The sequence below is a fragment of the Magnolia sinica genome, chromosome 11 (assembly GCF_029962835.1).
Source record: "Magnolia sinica isolate HGM2019 chromosome 11, MsV1, whole genome shotgun sequence".
Taxonomy (NCBI): Eukaryota; Viridiplantae; Streptophyta; class Magnoliopsida; order Magnoliales; family Magnoliaceae; genus Magnolia; species Magnolia sinica.
Genome location: NC_080583.1, coordinates 49480060 through 49498117, shown reverse-complemented (window position 1 = coordinate 49498117; position 18058 = coordinate 49480060). Strand labels below are relative to the sequence as shown.

The window sequence follows — 18058 nt, the reverse complement described above, 5'->3', positions numbered from 1 at the left end:
AGAGCTACACTGTCATGTGATTAAAATAATGGGTCACACAATAAAACTTTGGGAGAGCGTGACTGCGCAAAGGTCAATGCATGAGACAATTTTATCGGAAAATCAGTTTGGATGACATCAACCATTAAGGTTATTTTCTAACTCAGTCAGCAAAGGGAGAAATAATAGGGAGAGGCATTTTCAAGAAGAGGCATTGTGGCGTATGTTGTTTGCAAATGACATAGTGATAATTGACGAGATGATGAAGGGGTAAACACAAATCTATAAATAAGGAGGTATGCTTTAGAATCTAAAGGCCTTAAAATTTGTCAGATCTAATAAAATAAAATAAAATATGGAATGAATTTTAGTAACAATTGGAGTGAAAACGAGTATTTAGTAAACATTCTTGACCAAGTACCCCAAATGACCATTTTTTATATCTTGGGCCAATAATTCATGAGAGCTGAAAGACGGAGAAGGATGTTGCTCATAGAATTCAAGTTGCAAGAAGTGGAGATGTTCCTTTGGAGTTCTTATGTGATTGCCATATACCAATAAAACTGAAGGGGAAATCTTATATGATAGCAATAAGACTAATCATGCTTTATGGACAAAATGTTGTGCAATTAAAGAACACGATGTTCATAGGATGAATGTAGCTGAAATGAGCATGTTGAGATGGATGAGTGGCAAGTTGAAGGATATAATTACAACCAATATGTAATAAGATGAGGGAAAGTAGACTTGGATGGTCTGGCCATGTGCAAGAAAGACCCAGAACTGCACCGATTAGGAGTGAGTTGGTTCAAGTTGAAGGCTCCAAAAGGACAATGGGAAGGCTAAAAAGGATGTGCGGGGTAGGTAGTAAGAAATGACTTGATGACCTATGGTTGAACCGAGGACATGGTCCTTGATAGAGATGAATGGAGGAACAGGATTCATGTAGCCAACCCCAATTAGTTGTGATAAAACTTTGATGATGATGATGATGATTGTAGAGAAACAAGTAGAGTAAGGAGTATTGATGTGTGAGCGAGTATATAAACACAATGTCTGAGTTTCTATTCTATGATCTACAAAATATTTTGATAGATAATGAGATAGATGGTCTCAAGAATTGCCACAATGAAACATCTTAATATTTTTCTCAAACTAGTTTAAGATCATGTTATGAAACATCTTTATGATAGAAACACCTCATCACTATGTTTCATTAAGTAAATCATTGTCATGAGAGAGTGATCATCGATAAAAGATATAAACTATATATAACCAATTACAAAAACAACTAGGGCTAGTCCTCAAACAGGAGAATGAACTACTAGAAAAACAATCTGAAATTCAACTTACTACCCAAAGGAAATGGCATTTAAATATATGCTTAGGCAATTGGCATGATTCACATTGAAAATCTAAAGTGTTTTCAAACTTATTTGGAAAAAGTAATTGAAGACAATTGAAACATGATCAAGACGCTTGTGTAACATCCCGGATGTTTCCATTTTAGCTTAAGTTCAGTATGTTACTTGTTAAATGTGTTTTTCCTTAGTTAACGTGAATTTTAACTTATTTTGTGAATAGCTTTTTATGCATAATGATTTAGATAAGATTCCTTTTATAAGATTTTCTTATAAACATGCCTAGATCCATGTAAAACCATTAGATTACCCAAGACTATCATATCAGAAATAATTACAAAAACGCCATTAACCTAGACTCTTTATTCTAGATCACATGGTTCCCATTACCCGTTCGACCAGAGATTTTATCCCATGCCTATCTATCATAAATGAACTGTGCATTTTAAATTTCGGTACTTCGATAATAGTAGAAGTGGCCCAACGAGCGAAACATGCTCTAAACCCTTGATTTTGGTGACCATCATGAGGGAAAACTTAACCACTATCCGTAGTTAATTATTCCCTATCTAATGAGTGTCTTAGATCTCAAAGATCATAGACCAATTGAGAGATTTCATCATCCAAGTTATTCCTTACACAAAAAAGAAAACCAGTTTCCTAATTCTACTTAAAGTGAGAAGAAGAAGAAGAAGAAGAAGAGGAGAGAGAGAGAGAGAGAGAGAGAGAGAGAGAGAGAGAGAGAGAGAGAGAGAGAGAGAGAGAGAGAGAGAGAGAGAGAATGACTACCAGCACTTAGCCGTCCATGACTTGGGACGCCCCCTCCCCAACGTTCCACGTGTAGCCCTTAGCATCTGTGATCGCCATCTCCACTTCCTAACTTGATTTAGGTTGTCCAATAGGCCAAGGTGAGGATTCCCTTCAACTTTTCTCCAACGTTAGCTTAATCTTCATGAAAGTGGTAGATTATCTTCAATGGCTTGTTGATTTTTTGTTTTAATCTAAAAGCCCTATGTTAAATTCTGTTTTGTGATGATTATATGCAGTGAGTTACGTGTTGGATGATCAATTACATGAATAATTATGTTGGGTTTGAGTTGGAACAAGATTAGGTCTAAGAACCAAACTACATGTAGAAGGGTTCATGATTCATGATGATATGATGTTGGAAACCACAGATTGTGCACATGTGGGTTTATTATGATGTGAACAATGTCTTATGATGGTGAATCATGTAAGGACGTGTAGATTAGCGAGCCAACTCGTTGAGACGAGTTAACCCGTCGAGCCCACTAACCTAACCCGATTGAACCCTATATGTTGTAGTTTGTATTAGCCTACTTTGTGACACGATTGTAGGTTGTTTGATGATGATTATTATGAGGTTTATGCATGAATGTATTGCTGGCCTTTTGTAGAATATGACAGTATGAGAACATATGAACGTGGGTTTGAGAATAGTTCCATGTGGTAGATGAACCTATGTTGTGGATATAGGCGTTTCATAATGGGAAACACATGATGATGGATATGATGTACACGTATGATGGTTGTGATGAATCACATGTATTTCTGGAATGCCACATCTCAAGTAACGACCCTTCCACGATTAATGGAAGTATGTTGATTATGGTGATCCCATGTGGATTGGGTTGATGTTGATGATGGAGGATCCAAGTGGTTGGATTATCATCGATTATGGATTCATGTGTAGATAATTAGTGGATTAGTGCCATGTGTAGCATCTTTACTAAGGTGTGACTGTCCCTCCATGTTAGGTGTCATGCGAAGGGTAACGACTATCTTAAGGCAAGGTGGACCGTGAGGGTTTTGAATGTGGTGGATGTGGTGGTAACTTGGAGAGTATGTGCATTACTAAACCGGTTGGATGTTAAATCGGATGAACTTAAAAGGATTGGATTTATCCCATGCATTCACTGGGGACCAGGAGTTGGATCAACCCCTCTAGGTGTTACAATAGAGGAAGTATCAGCAATTCCCGTTTCTCTAGTTGTGCGCCATCTAATGAAAGCGTCGGCTACTCCCGTTTCATTAGTTGGGTATTTTGGTGGTGGGCTCATCGTCTCACAAGTGGGCTCAGTAAACTCTAATGACTAGTCCCACCATGTTTCACAATCCAATAAATGAGCCAGAGCTTCAAGGCGAGGAATATGAAGGTTCGTGGAAACTCTAATTCTAGGGCCTAGGAAAGGAATTCCCATTTATCTATCTATTTTGGGGCTCTCATCTATTCCCCATGTTTAGGTCAGCGTCCTTGCTGTGTAGATTAGTTCACATCCACTGGAAACCTCAGTTTTTTAAATTTCCTTGATTTTTCCACTGTGTGGCAGATTTTCAGACCTAGCTGTAGAAACTCTATAAGAAAGCACCCAAATCAAATTAGGAAATTTTCTTAGATTTTTCTAGCAGTTCGTAGTTTGACCCTTAGTGGCTCTGTAAATTTTCAGGTCTGTTGGACGAATAGAGAAATCAGGAAAAATCCGAAGGTGGCCGAATTCCTGTGTAAATCCATGTTGTTCTGCAACATTTTTCGATCATAGGATAGGTGAAACCCTGGGTCAGCATGTGAATCTGATTCTGAAAATTTTTGTGGTCATTTTATGATCAATCAGTGACTTACGTTTCAAATTTCAGCAGTTTTCAATATTTAGGAAGAGCGTGAAAATTCTAGGGGCGTCAGGTGTTCCGATTTTTGCAGTTTTCATGCAATTTCCATAATTTGTCTTGGTAGCTCCTCAAAACTTGTGAATTAGGTTCTAATTTACATGTTTGATTTTAGGTAAATGATCCTTCAACTGATGTAGTCCCACCATTCTTCTAGGTGACTTATCAAACCCTTCTATCCTCTCATACTAATGATTGCATTCGTTTTAAAGCTCTCAATAGCCTTAGGCAACCCAATTTATCTTTGATATGTGGTGTACATTATAATAATGTTATTATATATTTCTATAAATGTCTTTAAGATTGATGTTTTAACAAACATGGTAATTTATGTTCTAAGTGTTTCTTCCAAAACGTCTTGTTTATTTAATTTCTCAGACTCAGCCTCTCGATCTAATCATCTTTTGATGATAGTCAGCTTTTGCAAAAGCGATTTCTTTTTCTTTTTCTTTTTCGAAATCCAGCTCAAGAAAAGAAATAAAAATAAAAAAATCACTATTTAAACCTTCCTTTTCCATCCAAGATGGACTTTATGCTAGAGCTAATCCTTGTTTTATGTTGTCATTGCACACTTGAGTAACCGTTAGAATCGTGTATTTCATCTCAAAGTTGTTTTTTAATAGGGTTTGATCCTTGTAAGCAAATATTTATCCATTTATTTATTCACTTATTTATTTGTCAAATTCCTCTATGATGTCATCTTTTATTTTAAATTTTACTTTTGCTCTTCCTTTGATTTGAATCTCTCCATGCTTTTTAATACACTTGAATTCTTTACATATTGGTCGATTTGTGTTTGTGCTTCCTCTCTTGTGCAGGGATCCTTAGATTCCCTCTCTTTCCCTTAAATAGGTTGTTCTTGGATAGCCTGGGTGTCTATTTTCATGTCTCCCTGAATTTAAGATTCCATTTCACTATCTCAGATTGATTCTCGTAGCTCTTAGCCATCTCTCCTCAATTTGGATTCTCACAAAATACATAAATTCCACTTCTCTTTAACTTTTCTTCTTGGGAATTAGCTTGTTGTCTCGAATAATCCGAGGACAAACCTTCTTGGTTTAGTAACCCTCTTGACAAATTCAGGATAATAAATCTAAACGCCCCCATTTTTTTTCCTTAAGGCCTTCGATGGGGCCTGGATGCTTAAATTTGATGCCTTGAGTTCTTAACCTTAGGCACCCCATTCGAACCCTAATCTCGGGTAGGTTGTCACGTCTAGAACCTCTCTAGGTGTCTTTAAACATTGACCTCAAAAATCTGGAATTCTTAATACCTTGGACTTCTCAATCCTGTGTTATCCTTTGAATCTGGTTTGTGCTTCCACGTAGTGTCCTTTCAAAGATCCTACATGCAACCCAAACAAACCTTAGCTCTTGTGGTTAATTTTGTTGGTTGTGACGATTTCACGAGGTAATCTTTTCTCCTAACCATTTGATTATAAGATTTGTCTAATCGATTAGCCTTGCCTCTAACCATTAGGATTATAGAGATTCACCCTTTACTCATAGCTGTGGGATGCTACTTACCTACCTCTACCTAGGTCTTTTGTATGTTTAGTGATGAAAAAGTAGGTAGCACTTCATAGATTTTGATGTTTTATTATTGATTGGTTGCTAATACTTGTTTTGGGTGATTGGTTGTTAATATTTGCCTTGTACGTGTTTTGGGAGTGTACATAATGGTCCCCACAATATTAGAATAATCAGCCACACGGAATTGCGGAATCGTGCCTTATGCGATGTGTAAGCGATTGGATCCAAGTTCAAATCCCGAGGGTCAACACTCGAAATTCTGGATTGATACTAATGAACTCAATGCTCACATTTAAGTAGAAGACATAAGTATCAGACCCAAATCTACTCAAACCGTTCTTCCGTAATGCTCATACCATTTAAATTACATCTTTGTCTTAATTTGGGGATATTAACGTATTCTCCTAAATTTTGAGTAGGTGTGTTTTTCTCTATGTTAGATGTCAAGAGTATGATAGACATATAGACAACCTTAGATCGTAGAGATTGAGTTACTTAGAATCCAATGAGTTAAGTTATGGTATCATCATCATCTATCCTTTAAACCCTCATTGTACCTTTAGCTGTTAGGGGATCATCGAAGACATCTAATCCATTTATTTATCTACCCGTGCATCCATCCCTTCACTTGACTATTTAATCATACCTTGTCTGGTTGAATGCCCATTGATTATATAACCCATACATCTGATCGACCGTGTATGTATCCAACCGAACTTAAACCTATCCTTTTGAATCTCATGACTAGTGATCTTAAATATCGTGCAAGCATCCTTGGTAATTATCTTACCCTAATTATCCTTCTAAAACACTCGATTATAGGAGATCGTCAGGTCTGAGCGTATGATTAGAGAAAGACATCTGTGGTAGGTTGTTACCCTTAACTTAGTAAGAAACATTGAGAGTGGTGCCCTTATTAAAACCAAGACCTAGCCCAATTCTAGAGATCTAAGGTTTAGTTGAGGATCATGGTGATATTATCTAAAGGTTAAGATAGTTGAAGGGTGGATAAAAGAGTTCGTGGATTGGAATTATAGTTCTTCTAAGCTTTAGCCATACTACCCTACCTTTTCTCAATTGTACTTTCGCTTGTAGAGTACCACTTAAGAGAAATAAAATTCACCCAAGTTGACTGAATGATGATAAGGTGGTAAGTGATTAATTATGCTTTAATCATCCGTAGCCAAATGCAGAGCCATGGAAGAATCAGAGTGTGCAATGGAAGCATGTTAGGCTTGAATCCAGGAAAAGTTTGTAGAACCAATTTTCGAGGACGAAATTTTTTGTGAGGGCGGAATAAATGACCCCAAATTTTAGATAGATACCGGAATGAATCGATAATTAAAGATGAGAAATATATCACGAGCACGTGTTTCAAATTTCAAAGGTAGCAGGAACGATTTCCTTCCGCTCACTAAATTCAACTATAAAGCATTTTTAGACATTCTTATCATGCACCGCATTGTTAGGCAAATGTTGATAAGAAAATGTTTTTTAAAAAAAGGACTGAAGATTTTGCAGCGTGTTGAAGAAGTGTCGTACAGTCTTGCTTTGCCGCAAGATATATCTTGTTTGTATCCCACTTATGCAATACGAAACGCAAAGGCAATGCCAATATATCCCGCCTTTTCTATCCAGTGAGCATTTTCAATTTTCAATCCTTTTTTCTTTTCTTTTTTTCAGTAAGTGATGTTAAATCAGTGTCAAATGGTTACAAATCCATGATTTTTCATGTTTTGGATGAAAAATCATGGATTTAGAGCTTCGATTTTGAGATTTAGAGATGGTCGAGTTGCAGAAAATTGAGAAAATTCGAAATTTGCCAATTTCTCTCGCGAATTGATTGCAATTTGCGTCCAAACATAAAATCAAACATGTATGTAACCTGATCTAGTGATTCTTGGTAATTTGGGGATTTTTCAAAAAAAAAAAAAAAAATTTTAATTTCAAATTAATTGAAATTGTTAAAATATATTCTTTTTCGAAATTTCACTTCAATCAGCAGTCAATTCGCCCCCATTTCGGAGTATTCAAGATTTATTTATTTATTTATTTAAAATGAAATCTTCATCACATATGCTCTAATTTAGGGATTTGGGGTAAGATGCATCGATTTATGGAAAATTGGGGAAATTTTGAAAATTTTCCAAATTTTCTAAGATCGAAGAGGATAAGTACCAATGTTATGTTAGAGAGTATCTTCACTGGTATCATTCTACTATGACATGGGCATAGTATTATTGGTTTGTAGAGCACCAGTACTATGCCCAGCCCCATCGAGATGAAGATAATGATTTTCAACCTCTGCGTAGCTCTATGTGCGTCTGAGCCACAATCACGTACATTATTCAAAGGTATATTTCTAGTTTCCTACTTTTTCTTTTGCTTTTTAATCTTTTTTTTTTAATTTTTTATTTTTTGGGGGAGAGGTAACGGATACTTTATTAAAAAAGAAAAGCAGAAAACAGGAAGACAAAAAGCAGAAAACAACAAAAAGAAAGAAGAGAAAGGGAATAAAACTCGCTGAGGTAGCGAGAAGAATCCCCTCAGTTACAGAATAAATTGCAGCCCTGAAGGTTAACGAAAATGGAGGCCCATTCAGCTATATAATGATGAACTCTAAGAAGCACTGCATCCGTCGAGTTGGAAATGTCGTTAAAGCATCTACCGTTCCTTTCTTCCCATATAGACCACCAAACCACCAATAGAGCCATTCTCCAAACTGTTTTCTCTTCCTTACCAAATAAAGGCCCGTTCCAAGCATGCAGAAGCTGGTCCGTCGAATCAGGAGAAACCCAGGAAATATGAAAAGATTTTAAGGTTGCTGACCAAACACTGGTGAAGAACGGGCAGTGGATGGATAAGTGGTTAACTGATTCTTCGTTATCCATACAACAGAGACAAAACGTTTGTAAGAATCATGCCTTTTTTTCTCAAATAATCGATAGTCAGGACTTTTTTCTTGCCAACCAACCAACTGAAAGCAGCAATCTTGGGGGGGACTTTATACTTCCAAACCTAAGCCGACAATGAAGCAGAGGAAGAGAACTTGCTGTACTGGGAGGTGTAAAGGGAAGAAACTGAGAACTTACCAGATCTGTCAGGTCTCCACGCTATCCGATCCACGCCCCACTTGTCTATCTTGCAACTGTTGATACATTGAAGAAGCGCCAGGAATTCATCGATCTCCCAATCTTGAAGATTTCTGCGACATAAGGGGTTCCAAATGATATCGGCCCGGCTAAAAGAATAACATTCAGCTATCGAAATATCTCTCTTAGGGGTGAGACGAAAAATGTTCTGGAATCTGTCTTTTATTGCCACTTCCCCCACCCAAGTGTCTTCCCAAAAACAGATTTTAGCTCCATTTCTGATGACAAAATAGATACCCTTGAGGACATCCTGTTGAATAGATAGGATGTCTTTCCCATGTTGTCAAATTTGTGATGACAAAATCACTGTTATGTTATATATAACTTGCTTAAGTGATGCTCTCTCAAAGATCAACATTCATGAACAAGCTAAGCTCACATCAAGCAAAGCTCACAAGACAAGACTCAAGATCTTGAATGAAAGAACTGCTCACAAGACAAGACTCAAGATCTTGAATGAAAGAACTGCTCACAAGACAAGACTCAAGCTGCAAGACTTCAAGAAGAGTTCAAGGCAGTTTGTACACTTTCAAGATTGAGCTACATCAAGGTTTGATCTACATCAAGATTACAAGGCTCATACTTCAAGGTCACTTGTTCCTAATGTTTCAATGTCCATACTTTATGATTGAGGTTTGATTGACCATAGGTTGACCTTAGAAGTAGGTCATTTCGGATACATAAACCGAATGTTTATTTTACATGTGATTGGTCTGTTCTTCGACTAGTCCTAGGTCTTCTTCGACTAGTCCTAGACTTGCTTCGACCAGTCTAAGATATTCCTTGACCATCGTGAGTTTGTTACAAATTACGGATAAAATCTGTTAGCCTTCGACTAATCCAGGAATTGTTCGACCGATCGTAGGAACAGTGTCGACTCGATCTCGACCAGTCGTAAAACCTTCGACTCGAAGTCCGCGATGGTTTACAGGACCTACGACACGTAGAACGGTCAAAGTATATCCAGCCGAATCTTTCAAATATCTTTATGGCTTCGACTAGTCGAAGAGCACTCTAGACATCGAAGACCCGATCTTCTCACTTATAAATAGTGCACGAATCTCAAGAAATCATCGAATTAATTAAAGTATTCAAGTCAATCTTCGTCGAACTTCGAGAGATAATTCGTGCTCCATCTAAGCTAAGTGTGCTTATTTAATATTCTCTTTCCTTAGCTTTATTTTAATTGATTTTGTTTCTGCTATTCCAATCGATTTGATAAGAGGAATTATTTCCTTTCTTTGGAATCAAAATCAATTAAGGCAAGCCCTATTTGGTTTAATTTAAAATCTATTAGAATTAGAACCATTGTAATCAATCTTGGACATTGAACTTGGACATTCAATCATCTACTTTGATTTGGTTCTACCGGTCTACAACGAAGAAGATATTCGTATTTTACATATTGTAAATCCTTTCTATTTTGGTTTCTTTCAAGATTTGCAAAAATCTTGTTATATTGGTTATCCGAGGAGAGCCAGGAAAACTCGAAGTGGGGTTTTTTAATTGTGTAAGCCCACATACAAAGACACAATTGTAAGGGTTTTGGGTGAACCTGGGAAAACCTATTTTTAGTGAACGCTAATATCCCTGTGTGAGGATATTAGGAGTGGAGTAGCTTTTTGTGTGGCTGTTGTTTAACAGTTGGTGAACACACAGGCGAACCACTATAAACCCTTGTGTTGTGGTTGATTATTTTATACTTCTTATTTTTAATTATTCTTTTGTGGGTTATATGTATGGTGGTGAATGTTGTAATCATTTAATTCAAGCTTTGTGAGAATGTTGTAATAGTTTAGAATTTATTTTCAGCTATTCCTTTATCGCTTGAATTTCAATTTCATTTGAAAGTTGTTCCAGCAAGGTTGCCCTGCCATTTTTATGGTGTATGGTTGTCCCTAGAACAATACATTTTTATTACAAGTTATTTCAATTCAGTTTATATTTATTCTTGTATTCCTCTTCGATTTGAGACTTGATACAAAGATCTTTCTAGAAATAAGGTTGTCCTACCATAAACTCTGTTTTGGTGTAAGGTTGTCCTTAAAACAACGTTTGTATCAACTTCTCAAAATCTGAATTTTGAGGTCATTTTAATTATTGCATTGTTATTCACTTTGGCTATCATATTCTTTATTATTCCATGTTATAAGTTTTTATTTGGCATTGTCCTATTCACCCCCTCTAGGACATATAGCTTGGCCTTTTCAAGTGGTATCAAAGCCTAATAGCTCCTTTTAATTCTTGGATTTAATTCCGAGCTAACGATTTAAGCTATTTAAGATGTCAAATTTTGATAGCCTTTCGGTCACAAGGCCTCCACCCTTTGATGGCTCCAACTATGCCTATTGGAAAGCCAGAATGAGGATCTTCCTCAAATCAATGGATGAAAATGTGTGGCAAGCCATAGTGACTGAATGGAATCCTCCTATCATGGAAGTTACTGGGGTTGACGGTTCAAAATCAATGAAAGTCACACCATATTACCAATGGACCACTCTTCAGAAAAGTGAGAGTAGTGCAAATGCTAAAGCACTAAATGCAATTACTTGCGCACTATCATCAGATGAGTTCAAAAGAATCATTTCCTGTGATACTGCAAAGCAAGCTTGAGATATATTAGAAATGACACACGAGGGTACTACAATTGTCAAAAAAATCTAAAGTCCAACTCCTCACAACCAGATTTGAAGAAATTCATATGGAGGAAAATGAAATGTTTATGGACTTTTACACTAGATTGAATGACATTGTAAACTCAATGTGGGGTCTTGGCGATAAAATCCCAGAAAGTAAAGTGTGTGCAAAAATATTACGCTCACTTCCTGAACAGTTCAATTCTAAAGTAACCGCGATCCAAGAACTTCATGATACGAATAATATGAGGGTAGAAGAACTAGTTGGTTCACTACAAACCTACGAGTTAAACTTTAAAGCTCCTAAAGGAAAATCTATCGCACAAAAATCTTCTAAATGTAATTCAGAAGAAAATTCTGATTCTGAAGATGATATGGCTCTTTTAGCTAAAAAAATTTACAAGATTTTCAAAAGCAAGAAAAGGGTTGATTTTCAAAAATCAAATGACAAAAAGAAGTTTAGACCCAAATCTCGAAAATCTTTGAAAGATAGTCAATGTTACAACTGTCTAGAATATGGGCACTTAGCAAATAGATGTCCTAAAAGGGACAAACCCAAGAAGAAGGGTATGTTAGCTACATGGGATGAATCATCTGATTCTGAAGGTTCTCCTGAAGATTCTGAAACCGAGTCGGGCAATGAGGTTAAAGCTCTTATGACTCTAGCCAAATTCACATTTTCAAATAATGACTCTACAAGTGAAGAAAATCAATAGTGAATGTGAAAATGAAGATGATCTTCAAGACGCTTACAATGCCCTATATAAGGAAAGTTGTAAAATTGCTGTCAAACTTAAACTTCAAAAAGAAAAGTTTTCTAAACTCAAAAAATGTTTTGATTCACTTGTCTTAGAAAAATCACAAATTTCAGATTGTTTTGAAATATCAAAATGCGATTTGGAATTCAAAAACTCACTAATTGTTGATTTAAAATTTGAAATTGAGAATCTTAAAACTGAAGTATCTTCTCTTCTGAGTCTAAAGGACACATGGAAATATGCCTAAGGTGATCCAAAGTTAGAGAAACTTTTATCCGGATCAAGAAAATGTGGCGATCGATCCGGGTTGGGCTATGATAAAAATTTACCTCCTAAACAAAAGTATACTCCTCCTATGTTTGTTAAAGGAGAGTCCTCAAACTCAAAAGGGAAAAATACTTATCAAGATTTTTCTAAAAATTCAAAAACTTTTCAAAAACCTAGAAACAGCCATGTCAACTTTAATCAGAAACGAAATCCTTTAGCTGAAAAAATAGTTGATTTCCTCAAGGAGCTCTTAAAATCTAACTCTATAGGTCATTCCTACAAATGTACACAAAAAGAAGACCAACTATGCTCCTAAACCCAAAACAGTTATGAAATGGGTTCCTAAAGTCACCTGCTTGGTTGCTCACACTGCTTTCAAAGCAACAAGTCATTCAAAGTGGTACCTAGACAGTGGATGCTCCAGGCATATGACAGGTGACAAAGCTTTATTCACGGATCTGAAAGATATGACTGATGGCTCAGTCACATTTGGTGATGGTAGCAACTGCAAGATAATAGGCCAAGGTACGGTTCAACTTTTTAATCTTCCGCTGTTTAAAAATGTTTCATACATTGAAGGCCTAAAGCACAACTTGCTTAGTATATCACAAATATGTGATAATAACCATAATGTTCGGTTTTCTAATCAAAGTTGTGAAATACTAAACAATAAGGGTTCTGTAATATTAACTGGACGTAGAACCTCTGAAAATTGCTATATTATTAGTGAATCCAGCTCATCTAATCAAACTGTTACATGGTCGATACAGACGAGACCGACTTATGGCACAAACGTCTTGGAGATGTACATTATCGAAATTTATATCGATTGAGCAAACGAGAACTTGTAAGAGGTTTACCCAAACTTCAGAAATTAAATATCATATGTGGTGAGTGCCAGATAGGCAAACAAACAAAGAACTCACACAAAAAGGTGAATTCAAATACCACATCTAGACCACTCGAACTTCTCCACATGGATCCGATAGGACCTACCGAACGGAAAGTCGTGTTGGTAAAAGTATATCCTGGTAATAGTTGATGACTTTACCGGATATACGTGGGTAGTCTTCTTAAGGGATAAATCAAACCCTTGAAGAAGTAAGAAAAGTTCTCAAAAGGATTCAAACTGAAAAATCCTCTCAAATCAGTAAAATTCGTAGTGATCATGGATCTGAATTTGAGAATAGCAATTTTGAGAAGTTCTATACCGACCAAGGTATATTACATGAATTCTCTGCTCCTAAAACTCCACAACAAAATGGAATTGTTGAAAGAAAGAATAGGGTGCTTCAAGAAATGGCTAATGTCATGTTGAATAGCATGAAGCTCTCTAAAAATCTTTGGGCTGAAGCAGTCAACACAGCTTGCTATATTATTAACCGAGTCTACACTAGAAAAGATAATAATAAAACGGCTTACGAATTGTGGTTCAATAAAAAGCCTACTGTTAAATACTTTCGAGTTTTTGGCAGCAAATGCTATATTTTACGTGATCGTGAAAATTTGGAAAAGTTCGATACGAAGAGTGATGAAGGTATTTTTCTAGGATATTCTTTAAACAGTCGAGCTTATAGGGTCCTGAACAAAAGGACTGGTGTGATTCAAGAATCCATTAATGTTGTCATTGATGATCACTTAAACACACCAATTTCTAATTCAGATAATGATGAAGTACTAATCATTGATAAACCCAATACTTCATCGAATCAGATTGATTCTGAGTTGAGGACTGTTAAAGATCATCCAACCACTCAAATTCTTGGAAACCCTCTCACTGGTGTTCACACCTGTAGACAACTTGAAGATATATGTAATTATGTATGTTTTACATCCCAAATTGAACCATCTAATGTAAAAGAAGCTCTTGCTGATGAGAACTGGATTGTTGCGATGCAAGATGAACTCAACCAATTCATAAGAAATGATGTTTGGTATCTCGTACCAAGACCTAAAGATAAACACATCATTGGAACAAAATGGATATTCAAAAATAAGTCTGACGAATGTGGAAATATAATTAGAAACAAGGCTAGACTAGTGGTACAAGGTTATACTCAAATTGAAGGAATTGATTTCGATGAAACATTTGCACCAGTAGCACGTCTTGAATCTATCAGATTATTTATATCTATTGCATGTTTTAGAAAGATAAAGATCTATCGGATGAATGTGAAAAGTGCTTTTCTAAATGGCGATTTACATGAAGAAGTTTATGTTGAACAGCCAATGGGATTTGAAGATTCCAAAAATACTGATCATGTATATCGGCTTAAAAAGGCACTTTATGGTTTAAAACAAGCACCTAGGGCATGGTATGAGAAACTAACAAAATTTCTTTTAAGTCATGATTTTCAAATGGGATCTGTTGATAAAACTCTGTTTGTTAAGAAACATAATGATCATATCTTAATGGTGCAGATTTATGTTGATGATATCATTTATGGATCAACTTGTACTGACTTGACTACTGAGTTTGCAGATTTGATGAAATCACAGTTCGAAATGAGCATGGTTGGGGAATTGACTTATTTCCTTGGATTGCAAGTAAAGCAACAATCTGAAGGAATATTCATTTCTCAATCTAAGTATGCTTTGAATTTAATCAAGAGATTTGGATTTGAGAATGGCAAAAATTTCGATACTCCTATGAGTACTACCCGAAACTATCAAAGGACTCTAATGGTAAAAATGTTGACTCAAAACTTTATCGAGTATGATTGGTAGTTTATTATATTTAATGCTAGTAGACCGATATTTCTCTAAGTGTTGGTATTTGCGCAAGATATCAATCGATCCAAAAGAATCTCACTTGATTCCTTCCAGCGAATTATTAGATATGTCGCAAGAACTGTAAATCTCGGTCTCGGTATCCTCATGAAACCAATGTCCAATTAGTTGGGTACTCGGACTGGGCTGTAATCTAGATGATAGAAAATCAACCAGTGGTGGTTGTTTTTTCATTGGACATTGTCTAGTTTCCTGGTTTAGTAAGAAACAAAATTCTATATCACTTTCAACAGCTGAAGCTGAGTATACTGGTAATGCATGTACACAGCTTGTTTGGATGCAACGAATGCTAAGTGATTATGGAATTAAACAGATTCTATGTTATTACATTGTGATAATTCCAGTGCGATAAATATTTCAAAAAATCCTATTCAGGATTCTCGTACTAAGCACATTGACATTAGATTTCATTATATAAGGGAATTAGTAGAAGAAAAGTTATATCTCTAGAATATATTCCTACCGAAGATCAACAAGCTGACATTTTCACAAAACCTCTTGATAAAAGCAGGTTCAAAAAGATGAAATTTGATCTTGGCATGTGCATTTTAAATTGATTATTTATGCCTACTTGTATTATAGTGTATATATTTGCTAGATTGAATTCTAATTTTTGTATAATTTACAAGATATATGAATTTTTGGACATTCTTCGACCAGTCGTGAGTATACTCGACCAGTCGACCTTCGACCGGTCGTAGATATCCACGACCTGTCATAGATCTCGGGAATCTCTTAAAATTTGGAGATTTTTGAGAATATTAATGTTAAGTTGGAAAACATGTCTGTGGCTCATGATTTGCAATTCAAATACATGCGCAAATATTTAGGCGCTTGAACAAAGGCATGCACCAACTTGACCCTTCTATTCCTGCTCCTTCATCAAGTTCTAGTTCTGACTAGTTTTTATGAGACTTTTGGTATGTAATATCTTTATTACTTAGCACTTGTTTGCTTGAGTTTGAGTTGGATTTTAAGCTGAATATTTGTTCTTGATGTAATATTTATGTTGGATATATGTGATGCTATCTTGAGTATCTATATGACTCTTTTGCTATACTCTCTTACTTCCTCATGTTTCCTCTCATGACTTCCTTTATTTAGTTCTCCTTTGTCATATTGTGACAAAAAGGGGGAGAATGGTTTGTTCTTAATGTGATTTCATTCCTTTATTTAGTTCTCCTTTGTCATATTGTGAAAAAAGGGGGGAGAAAGGTTTGTTTTTTATGTGATTGTGAGAGGAGTAGCATTGGTTATGTTTCTCAGGGGGTGTTTAAGGGGAATATATGTTTGATCTTGTTGAATGAAACTGGTTGAATGTTGAATGTTGAATATTGATTTGAATGTATTAACCAGTTGTTTTACTCTTGTTTATCTTGGTTATGTGTTTTGTCACTAATTTGACAAAGGGGGAGATTGTAAGTGCTATAGTTTATATCCCTGTCTGTTGTCAAATTTGTGATGACAAAATCACTGTTATGTTATATATAACTTGCTTGAGTGAAGCTCTTTCAAGGATCAACATTCATGAACAAGCTAAGCTCACAAGAAGCAAAGCTCACAACTACAAGGATCAATCTTGAATGAAAGAACTGCTCACAAGACAAGACTCAAGCTGCAAGACTTTAAGAAGAGTTCAAGGCAGTTTCAAGCTGCAAGACTTTAAGAAGAGTTCAAGGCAGTTTGTACACTCTCAAGATTAAGCTGCATCAAGGTTTGATCTACATCAAGATTACAAGGCTCATACTTCAAGGTCACTTGTTCCTAATGTTTCAATGTCCATACTTCATGATTGAGGTTTGATTGACCATAGGTTGACCTTAGAAGTAGGTCATTTTGGATACATAAACCGAATGTTTATTTTTCATGTGATTGGTCTGTTCTTCGACTAGTCCTAGACTTGCTTCGACCAGTCTAAGGAATTCCTCGACCAGTCGTGAGTTTGTTACAAATTCTGGATAAAATCTGTTAGCCTTCGACTAGTCCAGACTGCTCGACCGATCGTAGGAACAGTGTCGACCGATCTTCGACTAGTCGTAAAACCTTCGACTCGAAGTCCAAGTGATGGTTTATAGGACCTACGACCAGTCGTAGAATGGCCAAAGTATATCCCGCCGGTTTTTTTCAAATATCTGGTATGGCTTCGACTAGTCGAAGAGCACTCTGGACAATCGAAGACCCGATCTTCTCACTTATAAATAGTGCACGAATCTCGGAAGAAATCATCGAATTAATTAAAGTATTCAAGTCAATCTTCGTCGAACTTCCGAGAGATAATTCTGCTCCATCTAAGCTAAGTGTGCTTATTTAATATTCTCTTTCCTTAGCTTTATTTTAATTGATTTTGTTTCTTATATTCCAATCTGATTTGATAAGAGGAATTATTTCCTTTCTTTGGAATCAAAATCAATTAAGGCAAGCCCTATTTGGTTTAATTTAAAATCTATTAGAATTAGAACCATTGTAATCAAGTACTGGACATTGAACTTGGACATTCAATCATCTACTTCTACCGGGCTGCTACAACGAAGAAGATATTCAGGTATTTTACATATTGTAAATCCCTTTCTATTTTGGTTTCTTTCAAGATTTGCCAGAAAAATCTTGTTATATTGGTTATCTGAGGAGAGCCAGGAAAACTCAGAAGTGGGGGTTTTTTTTAATTGTGTAAGCCCACATACAAAGACACAATTGTAAGGGTTTTGGGTGAACCTGGGAAAACCTATTTTTAGTGAACGCTAATATCCCCTGTGTGAGGATATTAGGAGTGGAGTAGCTTTCTGTGTGGCTATTGTTTAACAGTTGGTGGACACACAGGCGAACCACTATAAACCCTTGTGTTGTGGTTGATTATTTTATACTTCTTATTTTTAATTATTCTTTTGTGGGTTGTATGTA

At 36.1% G+C, this 18058-nt stretch overlaps 1 protein-coding gene across 2 annotated transcripts in view; it reads right to left on the bottom strand.

Moving 5' to 3' along the window:
* Window positions 1-18058, bottom strand: part of LOC131219108 (protein DCL homolog, chloroplastic) — a 47490-nt gene that overhangs the window by 17755 nt on the left and 11677 nt on the right. The gene's annotated exons all lie outside the window — the stretch shown is intronic.